Genomic DNA, 23,391 nt, shown 5'->3' on the forward strand with positions numbered 1-23,391 from the left:
TATGGATTTGGCATCATACTTAAAAATGCATTGTATTTAAGAAATACAACAGTTTTGGAAATTATTATTTATAGTAAGGTTTGTGAATTCAGGATGTGATATTCTGACTCACCCGACAGCAAACATGTTTGCACTCCGTCTGGTATGACTCATGCTGACATTTGTCTTAAGTGTGGCAATTGTTTTAGCCCTCTGCTTGATGCACGATGAATGAAAGGGCTGAGCTCCCCTGCTGCAGATTTACTACGTGCAGCTCCCCTGGTAAATCGCAGGCTCAGCTGTAGAGTGTTTCCCGTGACACACGCGCGCACACACACACACATGCACAAACGTACACGTGCACATGCCCCCAGTAATACTTTACTTTTAAATACTAGAATCATAGAAAGGAAATGCATAATTACAGTGCTGGCTTTTGCACCACATAAAGCAGCCCACATCAAAAGATGTTTGTCATTAATGTTTCAACAGGTAATCTCTGGATTTACTGCCAAGCCGTGTTCCTGTTACTTAGTGCTCCGTGTAGAAATCATTGAAATCTTTGTTGTAAGCCAGCATAGTCATCTTAATCCTGAAAAAAAATTAGTCAATAGTGCCTTTGTTTTCCAGCACTGTGTTTCATGTTGCATCAGCAGCGCAGAAGACGTGGCCGCACTGGAAGCAGGGGGAAGGTTAAGGGTGGGTTCTGGGCTGGTTTCCTAAGGAAGCGAAGCTCACATGGTGCATTGTTTGTGCCTGCACCTGCGTGTGCCCCCCCAGCCTGTGCCCCCCGTGTTATCTGGGTCTTTCTCAACCCAATGTGCTGCACAGGTAGAGGATACAGGGAAGCTGCTCCCTGAAAACTTTGTGTAAGCAGGCAGACAAATAGCTGTGAGAACCTGTGGCTGAACCCACTGAGGCAAAGGCTGTGGCCCAAACTCAAATCTTACTGGCACCAGGGAGTTGATATGGTGAGAATCTGCTGGGATTACTGCTGCCACCAGAGATCAAACTTTTTTGCTGGTATTAGTTCTGTGGTTTTATCTCCGACTAGTTAAAATACTGCAAACAAACAGAATCTCAGCCATTCGTTTTGGTGTTGGTACGCTTTGCAACTCACAGCATTTGGATTCTCCTTTCCACGCTGTCTGTTTGCAGGAGAGATGTGGTCATCATATGAGAGGTGTCTGTATGTTTAATGAAGGCTGAGCCCTTGAGATTGTTCTCATCTGTAACAAGTTAATAGGTGCTGCAGTTCTTCAAATATGCAGGAAGCTCATTGTCTCCACTCAGGGCTGAGCTGCATTTTTTGCAAAATAGCTTCCATAAAAGAAAAAGAGAAATATTTATGTCATGTAGCAGAAGTATTCAGAGTGGTTGTTTTTATTGCTTTTATCTGTTCAACATTACTGGCTCTGAACCTGAATTATTATGGACCATTTGTATTCTTTTCCCAATCTCTTTCACTCAGAAGACCTGTAGGAATGAATGTGTTACAAACACGCAGGCAGAAGAGTTGTTTTTACATTAAACCTCTGCATGAGAATGAAGAAAGCTGGCATCCTAAGAGAAATGTAAAGAGAAGTGTAAATCTGTGTTGAAATTCCCCCTCTTTCCTCCTGGTATTTCACGGCTTTGATAGCCATGAAAAAGTGGCAAATATGGGGTGGTGATGTAAATGGGGTGATGGATTTTTATGAAAAAATACATCATTGACATCTCGTAGGAGCTATTTGTGAGCTATTTTTCTTCTTCTGGATGTACTGTTGCTTCTTAGACAAAACAACCTGGACATGCTCCTGTTAGTTTTCTTTTCACCTGGTGGCACTGTGTGTTGCACCTACTGCCTAACTCTTTACTTACTCTTTTAATACCTTATACTGCCCTGTTTTTCTGGGGAAAATCACGTAGAACTTGGAAACCAAGCACAATAAGTGAAGCACAGGGCTAAGCACAGTCTAACCTCAAGTCTTTTTTGAAAAATTGGGTACTACTGAAGTACAAATGGTTGTGATTGTTGTTATTTGTGTAAAGGTGTTGTCTCAGAGGTCCTAGTTGTATTTGTGCTTGTATTGTTATTAGACATCATGTAAATGGAGAATGTGAGTTTGAGCTACCATGCGTTTTTTCACGTGTACAACTGCCCCTGTGGTGATGAACTTTCATCTGTTTTCTCATCACTTTTTCAAAGGTATTGGGGTCAGGGAATGGGTAACAAGAGCCGTGGGGACCACTCTGGGAACAAAGTTGCTTCCATGGTTTCCTGATAAGGATCTGGAAGGACGGATGTCCAGTGAGTAGGACTGAAAAATCCCATAGGTTGATCCTCAAATGAAGAGTGGTTTACCTGAGCCTTAATTTGTGAAAAATACCTGCTGTGGATGAAACAATGGTGAATAATGGTTTTTAGATTAAATCTTGGGATGCTGATTTCTAGATGACTTTAGTGTTGCAAGATCAGTGGTCATCTTCAGTAGTGGCTCATGCGCTGGAGGGTGTGAGCTGCAGACTTACCGTTTCAGGCCCATGTGCTGGTCCTGTCTGTGTACAGTTTACAGATAGATGTTCCCATCCTGTAGCAGTTCATTTTCCTGCTGAGTAAGCCCTCATGTTGGAAATGCTTTTCACACAGGAAAGATGTGCTGGGCTGAGATGTCCCATGGATGTGTTCATAGAGCTGAGAAAGATATCTTCTTCCCTTTGGTACAAATTTCAGGGCAGGATGTATTGCTTCCTTGCCTGAGCCCCAAGATCTGCATACTGTTTTTCTGGTTTAGGACCTGCAGGATATGCAAAGTGCTGACAACTTGATTTACTGTTCCCTTGCACCCAGATAGAGTTATTTGCCCTGTACAAAGTGGGTGTAACACCTTGTGAAGTTGGGCATTTTACTGTGGACCACATGCAAACCCATGGGAAATGCTTGTTTACATTATAAAGCTGTGGAGCATCAAGCTTCACATGAGGAATGGATGCTAAACAGAAATCAGTTATGCCTGCCTGTTTTATGCAAATGAAACCTCTTTTGTCATAAGGTGATGTTGCTTCACCAGAGCATTAAAGTAGGCATTAATTGGAATTTAAGTAATTTTTACACTAGCAGAACAATTAGTGTAGGGATGACTTGGCCCCATCAGGAGCAGCCTTTGTACACTAGACAAAATGTCACAAGATTTTCAGATGGGTAAAGCTTGGTATGGCTGCTGTAGAGAAGCTTTTATTAAAGTGCAGTCTAAAAGATAGTAAATTCTTGGGTTTTTGTGGTTTGATTGATTTGATTTGGTTTGGGTTTTTGTTTGGTTTGTTTGTTTGGTCGATTGGTTTTCAATTTCCATTAGAATCTTTTCTGTCTGTGTAAAGTAGCTAAAACTTTTGAAAATCATTTAGAAGTTTTTTCCTGACATCATAGATGATATACACATTAGGTAATTGAAATCACGCATGCTTCAGGAAGATAAAACCTCGCCTTTCCCATTTGTGGTGAGGCAGGATTGAACCTGTCTAAGAGGGAGAATAAAGGAGGAAATGAGTTATGGTTTTATTTGAGTTGAAGGATTAGTTGTGGGATAATAGAGAACAATGAAACAACTTGGGCACAACACTGCCATCTCTTAAACAGTTTTATTAGCTTATGCTGATTTGTGAATTAGGAAAACCAAATTATGTCATGCAAGAGAGCAAGAAATGACAAAAACGTGCAGGAAAGGACTAGTAAAATGGTAATCTCTCACTGCCTCATCTTCAAAGCAAGATGGAGAGCATGACCTTCTCTTGGAATAAATACAGGATATGGCACATAGCCAACTTCTGGGTTTCAGTTTTTGCCAATTTGCAATTGCTCACTTGTATTATAGTCCTTATTTGCTGATTACCCTGGGGTCCAGTTTTAGTTTTCAAATATTCCTTTGATTTGAGGTCTGTTCACGTCTCAGTTAGACTTCTAATCTGTCTACTCAAAGTCCTTAGCACTCAAAGACAGGTCTATGCTGTGATATTTGAGTAACTATAATGCAGTGGGACCATCAAAACCAGCTTCCTTGGTAACGCTTCCCATTTATAGCAGAGATGTGATCAGTAACTGTGTATGTTATAATGGTTTGTTGATCATGTTGAAACTTCAGTTGCAAAGCCTGGTTAAAACCTAATTGTACTGCAAACCAGCCTTCCTTGATGGTCCCTCCAAGTTGTGACTGTTTCACATGTTCCAAGAGGAGCATGTCATCGCAGCCCATCAGATCTGCATAGCAGAAAGATTATCCCAGTTAGGGACTGAGTGCTTTGGTCTTCAGGTGAGGACTGTGCTTCAAGCAGCATATTTCTCTGTTTATCCTGAATTTTGTGCTATGCCATCTTAATCATAAAGCTGCCTGGGAACATTTGCAGGCAAACATGCCTTGCCCCTCACAGAATGAAGTGCCTACGGGTAAGGTGAAGTGAGCAAGTTGTAGCAGATTAAACTAGTTTGTGAATTTAGAGCATGCTCCATAATAACTGGCTGTGTCCATGGTACAAAGGCACTCTGTGGTAAATACAAGGTCTCTTGCCCCTTTTTTTGCCTGAGGTGTAGGGTACCTTGCTTCATGTCATCTTTCCTGTGAAATCAGAGTATATGGAGAAGGGTATCTGCCCCAGAGCACCACCACTTCTCTGTATCTCACAGATGCTGCTTGTGACACGTTCCTGTATCAGACAGAGCACTGTCAGGGCTCTGCAAGACAAATTCCAGGCTGACAACAAGAGAGCTGCATAGCTAGCAAGCAGCACTAGCTCTGGTTTCAGTGATCAAAACCCTGGTACAGGCAATCGGAGCCTTGTTTAACTTGAACCAGAATCAAAATTCTAATCCTGCTTGTTGGAGTTAGTGGAAGGACTTTCCATGAGTGGGGTACATGTCCTCCCAGCACTTACATGCAGTTGACTCTCCTGGGAGTCCATGCAAGCAGGAGCTTGCAAGTAAACTTCCCTGCTTTTACTAAAAATAATTGGAAGCCGTATGTTTTTGGCAGAAATGTTAAATATTTTCTCATAGTCCTTTGGACTCCATTTTCAGGTTTCCCTGAATGTTGAATGACATGACATAAAGATTAAGAAATGCCACTTTTAGGATATTTTGGGGTTGACAAATTAGTGGGGAAAAAACTCAGAAATTATTTTTAAAATGCTGAAATGCTTCGTTTTAACACTTAGAAACAAAGTGGTTTGAGTATTTTGAGCTTGGGTGGAGTTTTTTCAGTCATGAGGTTCACATAATTTGAAGAAAAAATAAATACCTTGAAAATAAATTGGCTTGGGTTTAAGTAAAATTTCTAGGGTTTTCTTAAAAATAGGTCCGGGTTATTTTTCTCTCTTTGGTCTGCTTTCTAAAGTTAAAAATCTTGTGAGATCATGTCTGATGGTGTACTTCTCTGTTAGATAAGCAGTGAAGTTCCACTCTAGTAGAGGAGAGATGCTGTTGTCCAAAGCCTTGGAAGTGTAGCCAGCGCCTGGATATCTAAAGGCTCTTGAGGTGGCAGTGCCTCTGTCACAGGAGCTGTTGTTCTTAAGTGGGAATATTTTTGTAACAGGTATCTTGCATTGCTACAATCCGTCAGGGAGGGGACAAAGATGCATGTAACTGAGACTAGTGGTTGTCATGATCATCACCATCATCATCATCATCATCATTGCCAGGTGCCTTGGAGAGTCCCAGCCAGCTGGATGCTGGTTTATGGGCGCTGCTCCATGAGGGCTTAGCCTCAGCCAGTAAATCCAGGAGTAGTCTTACACCAAAGCTGAATCAGCTGGGCAGATATTGGTTTGGGCTTTGGAAGGTTTTATTGTTGTTGCTTTGTATGTTAAATGAAAACAAACTGTCTCAGAGGTGTAAACTTTTTTTGAAGACCAACTTTTTTATCATTGCATTGCCTTCCCTCTGCTCTTCACCCATGAACTGCATTGGTCCATCTGTCTGACTTGTTTCCTGCCTTCACATAGGGTGAGATTCATCTGTATTCATCTGTAGCCATCTAATCTGAGCTCAGTGTCTAGACTCACTTTATGGAGAGAGCCAGACCTTTCTAGAGAGTGATTCATTCTGTCCTAAAGCAGATGCTTAAGATAGGTCAAATTAATAATTTTCTAGTTTGCCTAGTTTTCTCCACTGAAAGTGAAGAGAGCTTGCCCTGTCTAAGGTGAAGGCTTTTGTCCTGCACATGTTTTTGGTTTGAGGACATGGATTCCACTGTAAGGCTGATAGGATGGGATTCATGTGCACGAATCCTGAAATTACATGTGAAGTGTTTGAGGAACCTTATGTTGAGGAGATAGGAAAGGTTTGTGGCACAAAGTGGAACTAAGAATTTAGGAAGCACAAGTAGACCATGGGAACCTAGCTGAAGGAAGAAAGGTTCAATTTGGGGCTTGTGGAAATACACACTCTATTTTAAGTATTCTGTACTGGTTTCACGAAAAAATTAAGCCCAGCAGTTTTCCCAGATCCCAGTAAAAAGGCTGAGGATAGTCTGATACCTTGTATAGTAGATAAAAAAAATGAAGAGTTGGTCCACAAAGAAATTCTGTCAAAGAAAAAAAAAGAACCACGCAATATTAAAAATCTCAGCTATGAAAAATACTTCCTATCGAGGAACAGCAAGTGTGTGTGTGTATTTTTTGGTTTCAGTACTCCTCTGTCGCAATATTACAGATAACCACAGAAATAAATAGGTGTTTGCATTCCTTTAGAGGAGTTCACTGAGAACAAAAATCTTCATGGATCTCTCTGCACACCGCAGACTTTGTTTGCAGACTCTTTTCTAAACAGCAACAGCTCCAAGTAGTTTTTTTCATCCTCTTGTTATAGCAACAGAAGTATCCAAGAATGATTTTAATTATGTATCTGCTTTAGCAACTCTGAACTGGGTTTTAATTGTTGGTAATAAGAAGTACAATGCAAATGACTCTTCCTATCCTAGATCAGTGTTTGCTACACACTCATTCTGTACTGGAATCTCTGTCCTGGGAGCTCATTAAAAATACATTTGCTTTAAGGAGATGTAGGAATCAATTGTTCATTTGCTAAACAGTTCTATGGATTTTCCTCTTTGTATTCCTTGCTTTCCTTTCTCACTTGGTTTTGCTTTTGTTTTACAGCTCTATCTTACTTTATTTGAAAGAGAAAAGCCAGTGAGGATCTGTGATTTCTGAAAAATCTTCATGCAAAAGGATAATCCAGAACTCCCTGAAGAAGAACATAGTGAATGTTGTGAGTTCCCACTAATGATAACAAATACTTCCAATTGTGTCTTTTGGGAGGTGTTATCTGCCCTCGTGTTTGCTCCCTTTCCTGTGGTGCACTGAGCATCTTTTTTCTCTGCTGAAAAAAAAGGCAGGTGTGTTTTGGTTGGGCTGCAAAACCGGACTTGAATTTCTCTCCCTCTTACTTTTTTTTTTTCTTTTAATGTGTTCAAGGGCAGAGTAGTGTTATCTAAGGAAAGATGCTGGATTTCTTTTGCTTGGACTGCTACAGTTATTGAACACATTACTGTCACTTTTTATTTAAATATGGAAGTCTGCATTGAAAGGCCATGTGACTCTGTAGCCTAACAAGAATGAAAAATATTATGGGTAATAGTTCAGCAATCTACAGGTCCGATTCAGGAGTTTTATACATGCTTATACAATGGTTGAAATTAATTTGACCACTTTCAGATTAGAGGAATGCAAATGTAGTTCTTTGCATCTGCTATTCATCAGTTTGTCATACTAGATTGAGTATTTTCAGTAAAAATGCTCCTCTCAGAGGTTTGTGTTCATGGGAATCGGAGTAGCACACCTTTCAGAAGGAAACACAGTGACTCAACTAAGATCTTGATCCAGCTGTGATATTTAATAAAAGAAAATGTTCCCGTGAGGGATGGCTAAAGAGAAGGCATAAATATTTTTTATGTTCATTGTTTTTCTCTTGAAGCCCACTGCTTTTCTGGGTGGAAATGGACAAACGTGCAGCTCAAATGTAAATATCCTCACAAAAAGAGAAAAATAAGAATTCTCTGTCTACCAGCTTTTACAATAATCCTTGTTTTTGTCTTAAGAAGGAACTGTCGGGATTTCAAATTTAGGCAAGTTAGTATTTAAATCCTTATGCCCTAGTATTTAAAGTATGCAGTGGTCCTTCAAGATGTTAGTACTGATAAAACAAGCTGCAGATTCTTCTAGTTTTAACAAATTAGGTTTTGCACTTTTCATAAATGCAGTAGATATAAATATATTTTCTTACTGTTGGGCATGCCTTCCAGCTCCCTGAAAGCTGGATGCCCTCCTTTGCTCTGCTTTTCCCTCTGGGTTCAGGCTTTGGGAAGCAGATTGAGACAGAGTCTAAGAGGTGCTGCTGTCCCAAGAACCACTTGCAAAATAAATATTAGAGAACACACTGAGAAATTTTCATCATCTTTTGCCTTTCCTGCATGCTTTGATCTACAGTGAAATAGTTAATAAGGCTGACATTTGAAATTGTTACTTACTAGTACCACTAAGCTGCCAAGTTGGTAGCTCATTAAGATGAATAAGGGGCCTCTGAGACCTGGAGCTTCTCACTGTCTATGTATCCAAGCAGACATAGCCATATCAGCCTATTCCCACACTTTGAAAGACTTCTTTGAAACCACAAGAGCTTACTTTGCATGCTGGCATCCTAGAACGGAAGAGGACAGGCTTAAATAATAATAATAATAATAATAAACTGTCCTAGCATGCAGAGCTGTTGGGATAACAGGAGATGTTTGTTCAAGATGTTGCAATCACCTCCACTGATTGCAACAGCATCACCACCTCATGTGGAGAAGAGCATTCCCCAGGTCCTCTAAGGTATGTGGTGTGCCAGATCAGCCAGACAAACTGCATGAGAGAAGGAGGCAATCATCAGCCATTACAGGGGATAGAATATCTGTTGAAGATGCTGTCAGTGCGATCATTGCATTCTGCCCTGTCCTAAGTGGTTTAAAATGATCCCACTTAAAGCACAGCATGATGTTCTGCTATTGCCATGCCAAAACCCTGAATTACACAAGGCCTGGGTCTGTGCTGCAAAAGCAGCACTCTTCTCGCCAGGTATGGATGGGAAAAAGTGTTCTTGAGAGTGGCTCTTACCCTGGCATCCAAGACTGGTTCCTTTTTGGGGAGTCATTTGCAGGTGATGAGATCTTTTTAGAAGTTCCTTGAGAGTGTATTCTGTCACCTGACTTCTGCTCGGAGGACACTGCTGCAAGAAGGAGGCACTTGGCCAGGCTCCTCCTCTCCCCTTTCCTCTTTCCTTTATCCTTTCAGGGAGACAAAAATACCAGAGAGGAGGAGGGATGGTGTTTATCCTGAAAGGAAATGCCAGTATATAGTGATTTCACTGAAAAATGCTGCTCTCTCTTCCCAGTTTGCAGGGTGTTGTCATGTTAAGATGTGCAGAAAGCAATCAAACCTTTCTCACTGCAAGTGGTATCTGTTCTCTTCCCTTCTGCTGCCTCCTTCTTCCACCCAGGCAAATTTCAGAGAAAGTGGGGTGTGAGAAGAGAGGGCTGCAGTAAATTGGGACCAGTGTGTTGTATCCACCTAGAAACTGCCTGTTTACTAAACAGTACTAATTTCTCACTTCCTTTTTACTGCTCTCTTCATTTGGATGAAGCGCATTTCTGGAATAGCAGAGCTTGTACAAATCAAGTCCATATTCCACTTCTTAAGAGAGAAAAAGAGATGTCAGGAGGGCTTGTTAAGGAGGAACGTTTATTTCGCTTAGCAAGGGGTGAAAATGAAGGAAGGCAGACTCCTTTGCTCTCGCAGGAGGGGACCTTGTGAATTCCAGCATACAGTTTTGTAATTTTCTGGTAGGATTTAGGTATCCTGAGGGGTTTTTTTTCTATCCTGAAAACATATGGCACAGCTTTTTTGGAGTGCTAGCCGCACAAGCACAAACACATTTTAACAGGAGCAATGAATAAACTCTTCGTGTTCCTCACTCTCAGACATTTCTTCGCAATATTTTTTTTTTTGCACTTATGCGAAAACCTCTGGCATGGTTTGTGGGAAATGGAAAATAAATCTCTAAATCCAGAATGTGTCAAAAAAAGAAATGTGTTTAGTTGATCTCATATCTATAATTTATTTTGGGCAAACTGCAGATGGTAGGATAGTAAACATCCCTGCTTCTCACTGGGACAGGCTTTCTATGCCCCACCTTCAGTGGGAAGCTGCTGCTGTAAGGGATGATCCCAGAGAGGATCCTGGAGGCTGTGGCTGCACATGGCTTAGCCCAGGTTCCATCCCATTTTTGAGCTGCTGCCTCTTTTCTCCACTCTTTGGCCCTCCTTTCTCCCTTTCCCCTGGTCCTATCTCATCCATACTCCTGCTCTGGCTGCGGACTGTTTTTCCTGGCACGTGGACCTGTGGCGGGTCTGGGAGCGACACAGCTCCTGGAGCTGATGTCAGTGCTGCTTCCTGAGCTGCCTGGCCAGGCTGGCGGCAGCCCAGGCACACCCTCTCCCCAGAGCATCACCTTCTGCTGCCTGCGCTGCTGCTGCGGCAGTCCCTCAGGGAGGAGCGTGTACAAGTGATGAAAATTGAAGGTTGGTGCGCATTTTACAGTGGTTTTCTGAGAGTGACCATCTCCCACGCCTGGAGCCTCAACGCCAGGTTTGTGGCATGATTGGAAGTGATGGCCGATGTCTGTTCTGAGCTGTACACACCTTGGAAGAGTGATGGGAAGCTTTGACACATGCAGACTTAATGTTTCTGGATGTCTTTGTTTTTGTGTCACTTCGATATCTGTATGCTAAACCACTTCATGGATTGCTATGGAAATTACGAGGCTGCTGATAAAAGAGCAGAGCTGCGTGTGTCCGTTCTTTCAAACAACTGCCCAGTACATGCCACTTGGTATTTATAGTGAGAGGGAAGAAGGGAAGAATCGCTTTAATTTGAGAAATGTCTCTCAGAAATGGCAGTAATTTATTCCTAGGCATTATTCTTCATTAAGAGCTACAGACAGCTGCAGCTTCCCTTTAAATAGAAATTGCTCTCTGCAGGCATGCTATACATAGGGCTTCAGGTTTCTGCCATTTCTCTGCCAAAAAATCAGAAGTATTTCTCACCAAATAAATGTTTATTCAGAAAGTTGTATTTCCCGGCTTTTATTTCATGTCACAGGCTTCCGCCAGCCAGGCAAGAATGGCTCAAGGCTGATGTTTGGGAGAGGAAGCTGAGAGTCTCTTGCGGGATTTCAAAAAAAAGTCTCTGACCGTAACTCTGGGCCTTCAGTTTGGCAGTTTGTTTTCACTGATGAACACTGGATTAAAATGGATGTTGCAGAAATACAGCAGACCAACTGTGTCTGTGGAGATGTGAAGTGGGTTGGTGGTATGTGTTTCTGCGCATCAGGTCGGCTCACCTCTTCTCCTGGCCCCGAAGCCACCATCCTCAGACTGCATGGGTGGCAAACTTGCCTTGGCAGTGTGCAGCAGCCAAGCTGTTTTGGCAGTGGAGGATCACCTGTACAGGGACAGCAGATGAGAGCTGGACTGTGCCTGCTTGCACCTGTCACCCAGCAGAGAGGTGGCCAGGATGGCTTCAAGTCCTGCAGAAGGATGTGCAGCAATGAAGCTGTAAGCCTCCAGCGTTCAGGGACTGCCACAGGGCCAAATGCCTTTTTATTCACATCTGTTCAGCTTCTTTGGATTTACCTCTCCTCCACATTCCTGCTGGCTGGCTCCTCAACTCATGACTTCCTAAGCTGTCTTTCCCCTACTGTCTTTTCCAGCCTGAACTGCTGAATTTCCTCCTTTGTCTCCAGGGATTATCTTTGGATTCATGGACCCATACTTTGGATTCAGTGTGCCAGCCCCTACCACTCCAGTAGATGACTTTCCTATCATAGCAGCCCTAGCTGATTGTCATCTGTGGCTATGGTGTTCCTGTCAACACAAATATTTTTTCTTCCTCCACATCTTCTCCCAGTTCTCCCAGCATTTCTAAGTTTATGGCTTAGAGTTTGCAATCCGTGTATTAAAATAATTTTTAGTTAGGTCATTCATTACTTTCTTGCTTTCTTCTCGGACAGTACAGCTTCCAGAGTACTGAGAGGCTGTAATTTCTCCAGGGCTAAAATCCAAGTCTTTGATAGGCAGGCATGATGCCTGGGGCCGCTACATGTTGCTACCGGTTGTCAGCTTTGTAAAACTTACCCTGCAGAGCAAAGAAATCTGGGCACAAAGATCGTTCTCTTCTCTACCGTGGCAAGCTGTAGTTTCCCAGTCTGTTCTGCCTTCCCTTCATTGTCTTCCAAGCAAATGGCTGTAAGATTATGACTCCCATGTTTGGACTGAGAACAGCTTTTGCCTGAGCAAACAGATTTCTCTTTGGCAGTCACTTTAACTGCTGCCCCAGCTTTTTGCTGTCAGCTTTGTTTCATGATTTGGCATTGGAGAAGTCCAGGCGGTACTAGTGCATTGGAGCGAGTAAACACAGCAAGGCAGGCAGGTGAATGCGCTTGTTAATGATTACAATACCAGTGTGGTTGCGGTGTGGTCCATGAGAGCAAAGCATCTCCTATAGTTCAGCAGTGTAGCTCATGGCTGCTCTTATTTTTAACTTGGTGCTGTCGACTGGAGAAATTTCTTGTCCTTGCTTGCAGCACTGCTTGGTCCAAGAGACTTCCAGTGAAACCAAGAAGAAGCATTGGGAACCAAGCCCAGCCATCACAGGTTTATAGCATGGCGTGAAAGCTGCTCTGCTATTCGTAGGTTGTGTCTGGGGTGAAGCGGATCAAAACACAGGTGTCTCATGCCTGTGAGAACGTTTCTTCTGCTTCTTTTATGCTCTCCTGTGTTTCACTGCTGCTTTCTTGTGCTGCTGTGATAGTTAGCATCACTGGTGAAGCTGGTTTGCTGCGCCCACAATGACCCTAACAGTATCTCGTAGCCTGCCAATGCTTCTCTCAAAGCTGATAATGTCTGTGGCAGCAGCAGCAGGAAGAGAATATAAATTAAGCTCTCCTAGAGAGGAGGGGTTTTTCCATTTTCTGTTTAGGGTGTGCATTCAAAAGGAAATGCTGCTGATACTGGTAGGTTAGTTAAAAGGGATCATTAGCCCTTTGTAGCAAAATACTGTTCTTAACAACTTGTTCATTCATATTTATTCCAGGTTTGCTTGCAGTCTGCCAGACATGTTGACCCTGGATGCATATGTTGGGAAGGAATATTAGATACTCTTATTGAAACTGGCAGTATTGATGCTATCACTGTTCCTTCTCAGTGAGTTTTATGTTTCTGATTGTTAATCAGCTTTGGTGTTTCCAGCTACAGACACTGATGAATGTTTCAGAGGCACCTGATAGCACAAAGGTCAAGAGGAAGAAGATAAGCAAGTTGCCGGGATTGCTCTTAGCTTCTTTTCCTGTTGAGGTGTCAGAACTAGAGACAGACTAAGGACACTTGAAATGCTGGGGTTTTTATTCATTTCTAATTGGTTTTCCCAGCAGCTCTTTAAATAATAGAAAAACCCTCCCCACTATGGCAAATAAAGTTTATGGCACTATTGCAACTTATTACCAAGTTATTGCCCTAGTAATAGAAGAAATCTGTTTGGGAAGTGAGGGCTGCATTAGATGAGGGGAGGAAGGTTATTTGTAGTTTTCTGTGCCAGGCAACCTTCAGTCAGAATCAGAGTAGTGATTTATAAATTGCCTTGGTCTCACTTCCAATGTTTGGGCTGCAGTGAATCCTGCTCAAGTGTTACTAAAGCTGTGCCAGTTGAAGGAACCCAGGCAAAATGTGAGTTAGCTTCCTGGATGGGTGGGCATTTGTGAACAGAGCTATGGAGATTCCTTGCAACAGAGGTGTCCTTGATGGAGACAGTGGGCAAATTTAAGCCTTCAGCTGCCAGGAGTTTGTCTCTATGGAAGATAAAACATGTCTTCTCGACAGCTTGATTTAGCATTTCCAATGCAAATAGTTGACAAAAAGAAACTTCAGGTAACATGAACCTCTGGTGAAGTAAAAGGGAGTTTGACACTCAGGGTGGAGCAACAGGAAGAGCACTGGAGGAGCTAACACTTTTCATGTTCACAGTTAATGTGTTTTGGGTCTATTCTACATTTTTTGAAAGGCGTGGTTTCTGTTTTCTTGTAAAGCTGTGCTCTGCAAGTGACTTTGTTAAAGAATCAGCTTCTTATGGGGAAAAGAGGCAAAATAGTGTCTCTGTCATTCAGTCATGTGCTGCTGCCGTTTGAAGTGGGAAGGTCCTCGTAACATATTTCTGAGTTAAGACATGTCCGTTAATTCCACAGTGCAAATTACCAGAATCCTTTTTACTTTTACCAGAACCCTTTTTACTTTTACCAGAACCCTTTTTACTTTTACCAGAACCATTAAAATGTTTGTATAACTGTCTTTATTCAACCTGAGGGATAGCCTGCAGAGCAATCAAGGAAATGTAAGTACAAGCACTTCCTTCTTGTTATCATTGACCAGTCAAACCAGTTCAACTGAAGGGATTTGGCTTAGTGAGCAGTCCTGCTGCTCCTGATGACATTCGTAGAAAGGGTGAGTGAGCTGTAGAGCTTTATATGTCTTCATTATAGGATGAAGTCTCTTCTTAAATTAAATGAAGCAGACAGTCTTCATTAGCTTCGGGTTTTCTTGTTGTTATTATTATTCTAATTTAATTATCACTTTTCTTCAGTCAGCCTTCTGCTTGCCTTCTTACAAATAAACTCTTTCCATCTGGAGAGTATTTTGAGATGGGAAAGGTACAGTGAAGTAGCAAAACTATTCTCAGCATTGTTTTCTTCCTCTCCTCTTCAGCTACCTAGAATGCTATACAAGGGAATAGAAAAAAAACAAATACATGACAAACACAATAGATCCTCATCCCTCAAAAAAGATTATGCAAAGGAAGACTGTTGAGTATCTATCTAAGCACATGCAATGGGAGAAAGCATCATACATTGGTATGTAAGACCCCTGCAGCTCTTTGCTTCAAAAAAGCAGCATTAAGAACTAAGGAATCACCCCACTCTGCTGTCACATGACAAGACACCTTGCTTCAGCAGTAAGTTGTTCTCGGGCATAATGAAATACCTGCTGACTGCAGGGAGTAAGAAAGGCTCAGTCATGATGGCTACATCTATTTGTGCATCTGAGCCCCGTGCAGAGATTCCTCAGCTGACAAGGTGCTTTGCTCAGGCTAATTAGCCCTGCTTCTCTTCTTACATCTTTGATTATGCTAATCAGACTGAGCAGGGTGCTGCCTGACACTGGTAAGAGTCAAACAAGTGTGTCTGTGCAGCCCTGCCCTGCAGTGTACCCTATAAATGTCTAAGCCCACTCGGCACAGGCCCCCAAGTCTGTGCCCATGTGGCTCTGTTACCAGCCCAGGTATTGCCTGGAGTTCTATTGCATGTGTTATCAAGAGTCATTCAGCCTTAGGTGGCTTGCTGGGACTGCAGGAAAGGTACTAAGGTTAGGGAAGATCTTGAACAACTAACTGCCTGTAGCCTCCTTGCTTGCAGAAAAACACATGCTGCTAGGTGTCTTCTGTCTTGTTTGCTTTGTTGGATGTGAATGACTTCCCTGGTTCTGGAGGTAGTGGTCTGGAGCCCCGAGGGGGTTGAGGGTGGTGTGTTAGGGGACAGAGGTACTCAGGCAGACAATCAGAAATGGTGAAACTGAAGAATAGAAGTGTGAAAAACTTGGACTTTCGGGTTTTCATCCTATTTATGTGTGCAAGACTGGCAGAAAAATAGGTTGGCAGGTTGAATAAGATTGTGAAACCTTACTAATTAGCTGTGCATTCCCCACTCCATCTCTCCCTTCTTCCTTCCCAGATGGGATTCTTGCAGAATGAAATGAGTGCAGGGATAGATGACTTTCATAATTTAGTATTTTAACATTCAATTCTAACTGTAGCTCTTGCAATATAGCTAGTTTTGCTATCAAATATTGTTTCAAAGACACTGAGTGAGCTTACGGAAGACAGGTTTTAGAAGAAAGAATCAAAAAAGCCCTTAACAACCCCAAAATGACAACATATAAAACTATTTTTGCTTGTTGTAGTAGAAATGGCTTTTTACTCTCCTTGCTGTTCTTCCTTCAACTGGCACCTTCCTGGGAAATGCAGTTGAGAACAAATGCATATGTATACACACATACACACATGCCTATCTATCTGTATATATTGATCTTAGTGAGCCTGGGAATGTAAAAACAAGTGCACAAACATATGCTGGTTTTGGCAAGTTGGTCATTTTAGTTACAGTTTCCTGATTTTCTTCATTTAGAAGGTGCATTAATGTTCTGTATATGATATTCTGAAGTGTGATACTTAGACCTCTTGTCAAAAGATGGATGTTCATGTTTCATTACATATTTTGAAACAGTAGTCCTCAAAATATCATGCCAAGCCAGTACCATGAATAAATAACCATGCTGTATTGTTTTTGGGAGTAGCAGTTTTCAAGACAGTCAGTATGATCGTAACCATTAAGTAAGTAGAAAGTGTTTTGAAAGAGTAGAAAGAGCTTTGTTGACTGAAATGGCTGGGTCAGAGCTGAAAAGGAAGAGTTTGCTGTTTTAAAACATAGCAGACATTTTAGACATTCTTATCAGGATGCTTCAGTAACGCAGTTGTGTGAAAGACTGATAAGGGAATGTGCAATAGCAGCCCTCATAATTTAAAGTGCCCGAACTTGGCACGTTCTACGGTAATGTAAAATAGCAATAAATATAAATCTTGTGTTCTGGAATTCCCGGGTCTCCTTATTAGCAGATCAGTGTGTAAACACTGGCTCAGTGTGTCTAGTGCCAGAGGGATGTGTTTTGTTCTTGCAAGCAGATGTGTGCTGGCTCTGCACCCCCCGGAGCATGTGTAAGACAGGCTAGATGCAGAATGAGCCACATTTTCTAGAGGAAGTCTGTTTTGTATAAACCATACATGAAAACAATAAGTAGACAATTTCTCACTGTAATGCAGGTATTTCACCAGCTTTAAATGATGACTTAGTTATTGGTTTCAGTCAAGCTGCCTAGTAAGATCTTTCTGGGAGCATCATAACTGGAGAACCGAATCAGAATTGCAGATTTAATGCTGCTCCTTGGTCAGATTGGTACTGGCAGTTCCTGTTTTGCTCCCAGATCTGCACCAATTAGATGCATAAAAGTGGTTTGAAAGAGCAGGAAAAGCTTTATTCACTGAGATGACTGCATTTGAAAGTGGGGAGCGGCAGGTGAAAGAGCGTTGGACCACTAGTGGCAGGGTGCAAATCCCGGTGTTTGCACCCCAAGGCCCCCATAGGCCTGTAGTAGCTGTTTTTTCTCTTATGAATTTGAACCCTGAGACTGCTGGTTGAACCCATGCAAGCTCTGAAGGCTGTCTAATATGTCAGGGATGGAGCCTCGAAGCAGTAGGGAATGGTGTTTATCCGTGGTCAAAGAGGGAAACCACCATGCTAACACAAAGCCTATTGTCTGATGAGACCAGTGCTAACGGTAACATGTAAAGTAGTGGTGACTGCTTCTTCAGGAAAGCAAATGGAAGTAGGATAAATGGTCCTTAATTAAGTTATGATTCGCATTTTAAGGCTTATGACATAATGCATTTAAGCTCAGTGAAGGCATTTCCATTTACATGTTCCTTCAGGACTACAAAATGCTGCAAAGAGCACAGCAAACTATTTGACTGTGGTTGTGCAAAGCTGGTATGGTATCGGTGTAGCTGAAACTGAAATTGCATTCAGATGAGTTGAGTCTCAGAGTGTGTATTGTGCTGGAAAGCCCAAGTGATTTGGTTTAGAAAAGATTTACAATATTAAAAGCATCTCTTTTTGGTTCTGGGGGGGTTTTTTTTTGTACTTTCCATTTCTGTTTTGGCGAAGATGGTGTGGGGGATGAGGAACTGCAGATTGATGATTGTTTGTCTGTAAACCGTCTTACTGGAACAGAGACTGTAGGAGGCTTTCTCATGGCTCTTAGTCAGACCAGTGCCTTATCTAAACAGTATGTGACCCTTGAAGATGCTACTGCTCTAATCCCAGTCTACCTGCCTGGTCAGAGCAGACGACATGGACATGCTTGTAGCAGAGTGAAAGGAGCACCCATCTGGGGAACTGTTCCCGTGTATCAAACTATTGTGTTCTTAAAAGCCTTTCCTTTCTGATAGCATCCTTTCACTTGGTTTCTTTTAATGTAGTTCAAAGGTAGTCCAGGAAAGAAGATTTGATACTTTGATGAAGGAGATCACAAAATGAGGTCAAGGCTCTGTCCTGACATCACCACATGGTACTTTTTTGACATTGCATTAATATGCAATAACTTGTATATTGAGTAGCAATGCAGCAACTCAAAACAAATATTGGTCCTTGTCACTAGAAATATAGTTACCTGTGCTGGCCATCAGTTTTAAGGCTAGTAATAATAGCAGCAGTGTGAGACAGCTTATGGTATCCAGTTAGAGGCATTTCCACCCTGCTGATGTCAAACAGGCTGACAGCAGGTAGGAGAGTGATGGCAGAGGTCAGGACTTGCTGGGCTCATTACTTAGTTTCTGTTTTATGGTGGAGTAGGGAAGAAATTGTATCCTTGATCCTTACCTGAAAACAATAAGAAAGTAGGAGATACAGAGGAAGATATGCAATTAGAGGCATAAAAAACCAATTCACGCTACACTTTCATGCCATTTCTTGCATTAAAAAATAAATTCAATAATTCCTGTCTTCTTATTTTCTAATTTTTTTATATTCAATTTATAATGATAAGAGCATTCTTCCCTTATAAGAAATAATTGTGATGTGAAGAATTTGAAACCTAAGGAATAATATAAGGGAAATTGCATTTTTTAATAAACAAGGAGTCATTTAAATGATTCGTGACCAATTAGCAATTACTTTATCCTTTCACATGCAAAGGGAACAAAGGAAAATGCTTAAAATTCAGCCTTGGTAAGGTTTGGCTGAATAATGCTAGCATGGCTGTATTTGAAGTGCAGTGGAAACATTATGGGTTTCTTAGAGTGGGTCCCCCAGGAGTTCGAATCAGAAAACTGGAGCTCATATCCCACCTTCTCTCTTGCTCAGTCACTGGATTTCTGCTTTGGTTCTTAATTTAAGCAAACACCCAGTCAGTCCTGTCCTGTGTTGCCTTTTCATTAAATGCATCTGCGATGCCGAGTGCACTGAACCTGTTAGAGGCAGGTCTTGCCCTTTGAAAGGAGAATTACATTTCTTGGGTTTTATCTTAACTTTATAATTCTTCCTTCTCCGTCCTCTCTGCAAAGGAAATAGCTAGTGTTTAGATATTCACATATTAACTCCAGCAACCCTTTCCTCTCATGGAGCCTGTGGTTTGGGATGACTCCATTAGTAGGGCACTGACTTGCAGTCGGGAGACACAGTGGCAGAGTCAGAAGGACCGGCTATCTGATGAGTGACTTGAGGCATGTCATGACCAGTCAGTGCTGCAGCCATAAAATGCAGATAATGATACTGATATCACTCCTTGGTAAAGCATTATGAAATGCTTTCATGAGTATTTCTGCTCCAGAGCCTGGGTGTTTTTAGCCTGGATTCCAAGGATATGAGGTATGTGTGGTGGTGATTATGTCTGTCTGTTTGTCCATCCCCATTTCCCCCTTCCCATAACACCGTCTTGGCTAATTCCCACCAGATCCTGCAGGAAGTAGAAGTCTCAAAGACAATTAAATTCCTACAATTTTTTTGATTCTTGCTAAATTCAGAAGTCAAGAGAGGTGAGAGGCATGAGCTGGCACTGACATCGAGGGGAAAGAGACAGCCAAGCTCCGCCCTTGCTAACTCTCTTTAGCAGTGGCTGGCAGTGAGCATCCAGTGGGCTCTGGCAGCCCTTGCCCAAGTACCAGGCCAGCATGGCAGGATGTGAAGCTAGGCTGGGCTGTTGGAGGATACCAGAGGAAAGATGATGCAGACATGGGTGAATGCAGAGGGATGGCAGAGCACAAATCCTGCTCTCTCTGTTCTTTGGTAGAATGGGACATATTAGTAGAAGGGCCCTGGCTGAATTAGTTGTTTGAAGCCCTGGTAGTGGTGTTCTTGTTTCTGGCTGCTCTGAACATGCCTTTCTCATGTTCCTGGGATGTTTTTACTCCTCTTCTGTGCAGACCTGGGTTCCTCTGCCACGAGGAGCTCTGAATCTTCCCTGGCATGTTTAGGAAAGCTCTTGTGTTCCTTCCCCTTCATGGTGCTCACATTTTACTTCTGCAGTGCATGCAGATTTAGAGCTGCCTTCTTTCCCTGTAACTCTGGGGCTTCTCCCCATACACACCAAGTGGAAGAGCCTTCCTGTTTTCATGAAGAAATTTTGTCCTCATTATACCCATTTAATGTCTGACAGGCCCTGTTTTCAGTGGCTGCTGAATTTCTCCCTTGCACAGCTCTGTTTGTGCCTCCAGAGCACTGGCGTTTTTCTGCACGAGGCCTCTCACTTACTTGGCACAGCGCTCTGGTTTTGTACGGTTCTGTACATTGCAGACAGCTACCATGGTAGTAGTAAATTCACCGGGATGCAAATTTATTATCTGGTATTTAGTAACTCAGTGGGGCACATGTTTATCTTGTACGCTTGAGTGCTGTTTTTAAATAGTACTGTATATACAATAGATAGATTTAAAGTTGACTAACCAAGAAAGCATCCTTGAGGCTGAAAGAATAAGCATGAAAGATATGCAAGAGTTGCAGCCTGGTTTTTAGCACTGCTTTGTGTCTGGTGGGCTGATGTACGTGGCTGTAGCAGTTATAAGTCTCATTTACACACCCAGATAAAGCCAAGATAGTTTAAAGCAATCAGATTAATCCTGTGTCCTGGAAGAACAAGTTTATTCTTTGCAAGAGAGAAGAGATTTTCAGGTTGTTTTTTTTCTGCCTTTGTTTTGTTTTTGTTTTTTAAGGAATATTTACATAAGCATCCTTTCACTGGGAAGAAGGGACAGGTAAACAAGTATCCAGCTGACCATAGGCTCTATAGCTTCTGCAAAGGCAACTATATGAAGACCAAGACTCTTAAGCTACCTTCAGTTGTTTTTTACTATGTTAGTTTAGGTAGGTTAAAAGTTCAGTTGCTTTGAAATGGAGAAACCATGGCCAGGAAGGAATATGACTGCAAAAGCATCAGTCATGGAAAAATACTGTAGCCTAAAGTCAACTTTGAAGACTCCAAGTCTTTTTATTGAGTTGATAGACTTCAGGTTAGGCTTTCAGTACAGAAAGTCAAGACCAGACATGTCTCTGAAATAATTTTCAGGGATTATTTATATGTGTGATATATACTTCTCTGCCATTTTAATAGGAATCTCTCATATTGAACTTATTACTATTTTGGCATTAGGTTCATAGTCAAAGTCCAGTTTGGCTGGGCATTTAAATACATAAATGGTAACAAAAGGACTCTCCAAACCGTAGAAGTTATGATGTGCCTGTGTATGTGTACGTGGAGAAGGGAGGTTTTAGGCAGTATGTTCCTTGGCTTTCAAATCCACCTACTTTTGCAGTCATTTTGTGGATGGTATCATTGATTGTTGTACAGTGAATGGACTAACTAGTCCAGGAAGATCTCCTCTAGCTTCTGGCTGAAAAATCCCATCTTAGAAACATGGAATTCGGAGCCTGCAAATAGCATCTGAATCTGTTTCAGATCTTTGTCTTTAGCTTGTACTTTATTATTATTTTTGTTTTATTTTCACGTACCTCCTTTTTGCACTGAAGTAATAGGTGCAGAAGACCTGTGTATGTAAACCACGCGTGTCTGTTTTCCTGACGGGATGGGACAGGTCTTTGCTATGCATTTTTAAGTAGTTTGCCCTATTAAGTTCCCAGTGTCCAGATCTCATGGCTTCCCGCACTTCCCTTAAGGAGTTGTAATAAGTCTTGTATCATATTCAACCTAATTTTCACTTTTAAAAAATTCCCATTAGTCTTAAGTAGCCCAAGACAGCACCTGATATAATTCTGTCTAACTCATTTATGATGTTGGATATAACACCAGGGGTGGAATCAGCAGTAATGGGATACTGCAAATCGACTGTCCCTTCAATACATGCTCAGAGATGCTTCTGTGATGCTGTCCACATGATACGTCAAAAGCCAAAGGAAAGGAAATGTGCTCTGGACAGGCACTGAAACAGGTTTATCTGAAGCACTGTGACTGAGCCTTTTTAGTACTGGCTGATTGAAGTGGTATTGCTGCACTTCAAAATTTCTGAAGGCCTCATTTCATCACTCTGCCTTTAATTTCCTTCTTCTGCTCTCAGTTCTTTCTGTCAGTCCTATATGCTCTCGCAACACTTAAATTTTCATTTCTTCCTTTTTATTTCCACAGTAGATGGTGAAGTCACATCCCACATGGCTCTGCCATCTGGAACAACTTCCCTGACTCATATTCCTTTCAAGTTTCAACTTTATCCTTGGCCTCTATGTGATAATCTTCCGTCTAATAAAACAATCACATCTTATGCCCAGAGGCTTTCAGTTCTTCTCTGTTCAGTCTTCCTCCTCAAGACATGTAGCTTTTGTTACCCTTTGATACACAAGGTATATTGTGATCTGTACTTATTATTAGTCATGGAAGACCTATTTTAGAGACACCTAATACCTACTTGTGTCTAATTCTTGTTCAGGACAACACTTCAAGGCACACTTAAGTTTTTAACACCCCCTTATCCTTTTGATTGCAGTTGTCTTCACGGATTTAAAGTTAGATACGTGTCTGAGTACTGTGAATATGATAAAGCCTCAACTGTGAAACATGTTTTTTAATTTTAATTTTTTTAAATACAACTAAAACATATTGCATGGTCTGAAAATAATAAATGATTCAACAGAGGTTTCAAATCTTAAGTCTTACCTTGGAAACATCAAACATACTGTACAATCAAACAAAAATCCACTTTTCAGTTTGTTGACTCAAAACATTTTCTGCTACACATCAAGGTTTTCAGTGGTTGACATAGTATGTAGTTGTTCTAAATTAAGAAAGTCTCATACTTTCTGGAATTCCATACTACAACTGCTGAGTTGCAATACTTGCATAAAAAATGGATGTTAGTTTATTGAGTGGGTGGACAGAACTTGCAGTGCTACTGCTTTTCTCCTAGTGGCTCCATTAAAGCTTCCATGAGATGAGGGGAAAATACAGCTAATAGCAGCTGTGCCTGGGCACCACACAGTCCTGGCTTTGTGCAGAGCACAGCTTTGGCTTCTGGAGTGGGAGCACAGTGCATATTAGCAGCAGTACATTCATTGACATAAATCACTGTCAGAGCAGTGGAGGAGTGCGGCTGTGTATTTTGTGAGTGCTGGATGTGGTCTATTTCAGACTCACCGTAAGATGATGGAAGATCTGCTCAAATTTGTGTCTCAGACTGTAAGCCTTGGGT

General features: G+C 41.8%; 1 protein-coding gene across 6 annotated transcripts in view; it reads left to right on the forward strand.

The window, feature by feature from the left end:
• Positions 1-23,391, forward strand: part of ATXN1 (ataxin 1) — a 164,721-nt gene that overhangs the window by 64,488 nt on the left and 76,842 nt on the right. For all 6 annotated transcript variants that reach the window (XM_032703493.1, XM_032703513.1, XM_032703533.1 and 3 more), the window contains one exon: positions 7,108-7,219. The gene's annotated coding sequence lies outside the window, so the exon portion shown is untranslated. Of the gene's footprint in view, positions 1-7,107; positions 7,220-23,391 lie in introns of those variants that run through there.

The sequence above is a fragment of the Chiroxiphia lanceolata genome, chromosome 1 (assembly GCF_009829145.1).
Source record: "Chiroxiphia lanceolata isolate bChiLan1 chromosome 1, bChiLan1.pri, whole genome shotgun sequence".
NCBI lineage: Eukaryota > Metazoa > Chordata > Aves > Passeriformes > Pipridae > Chiroxiphia > Chiroxiphia lanceolata.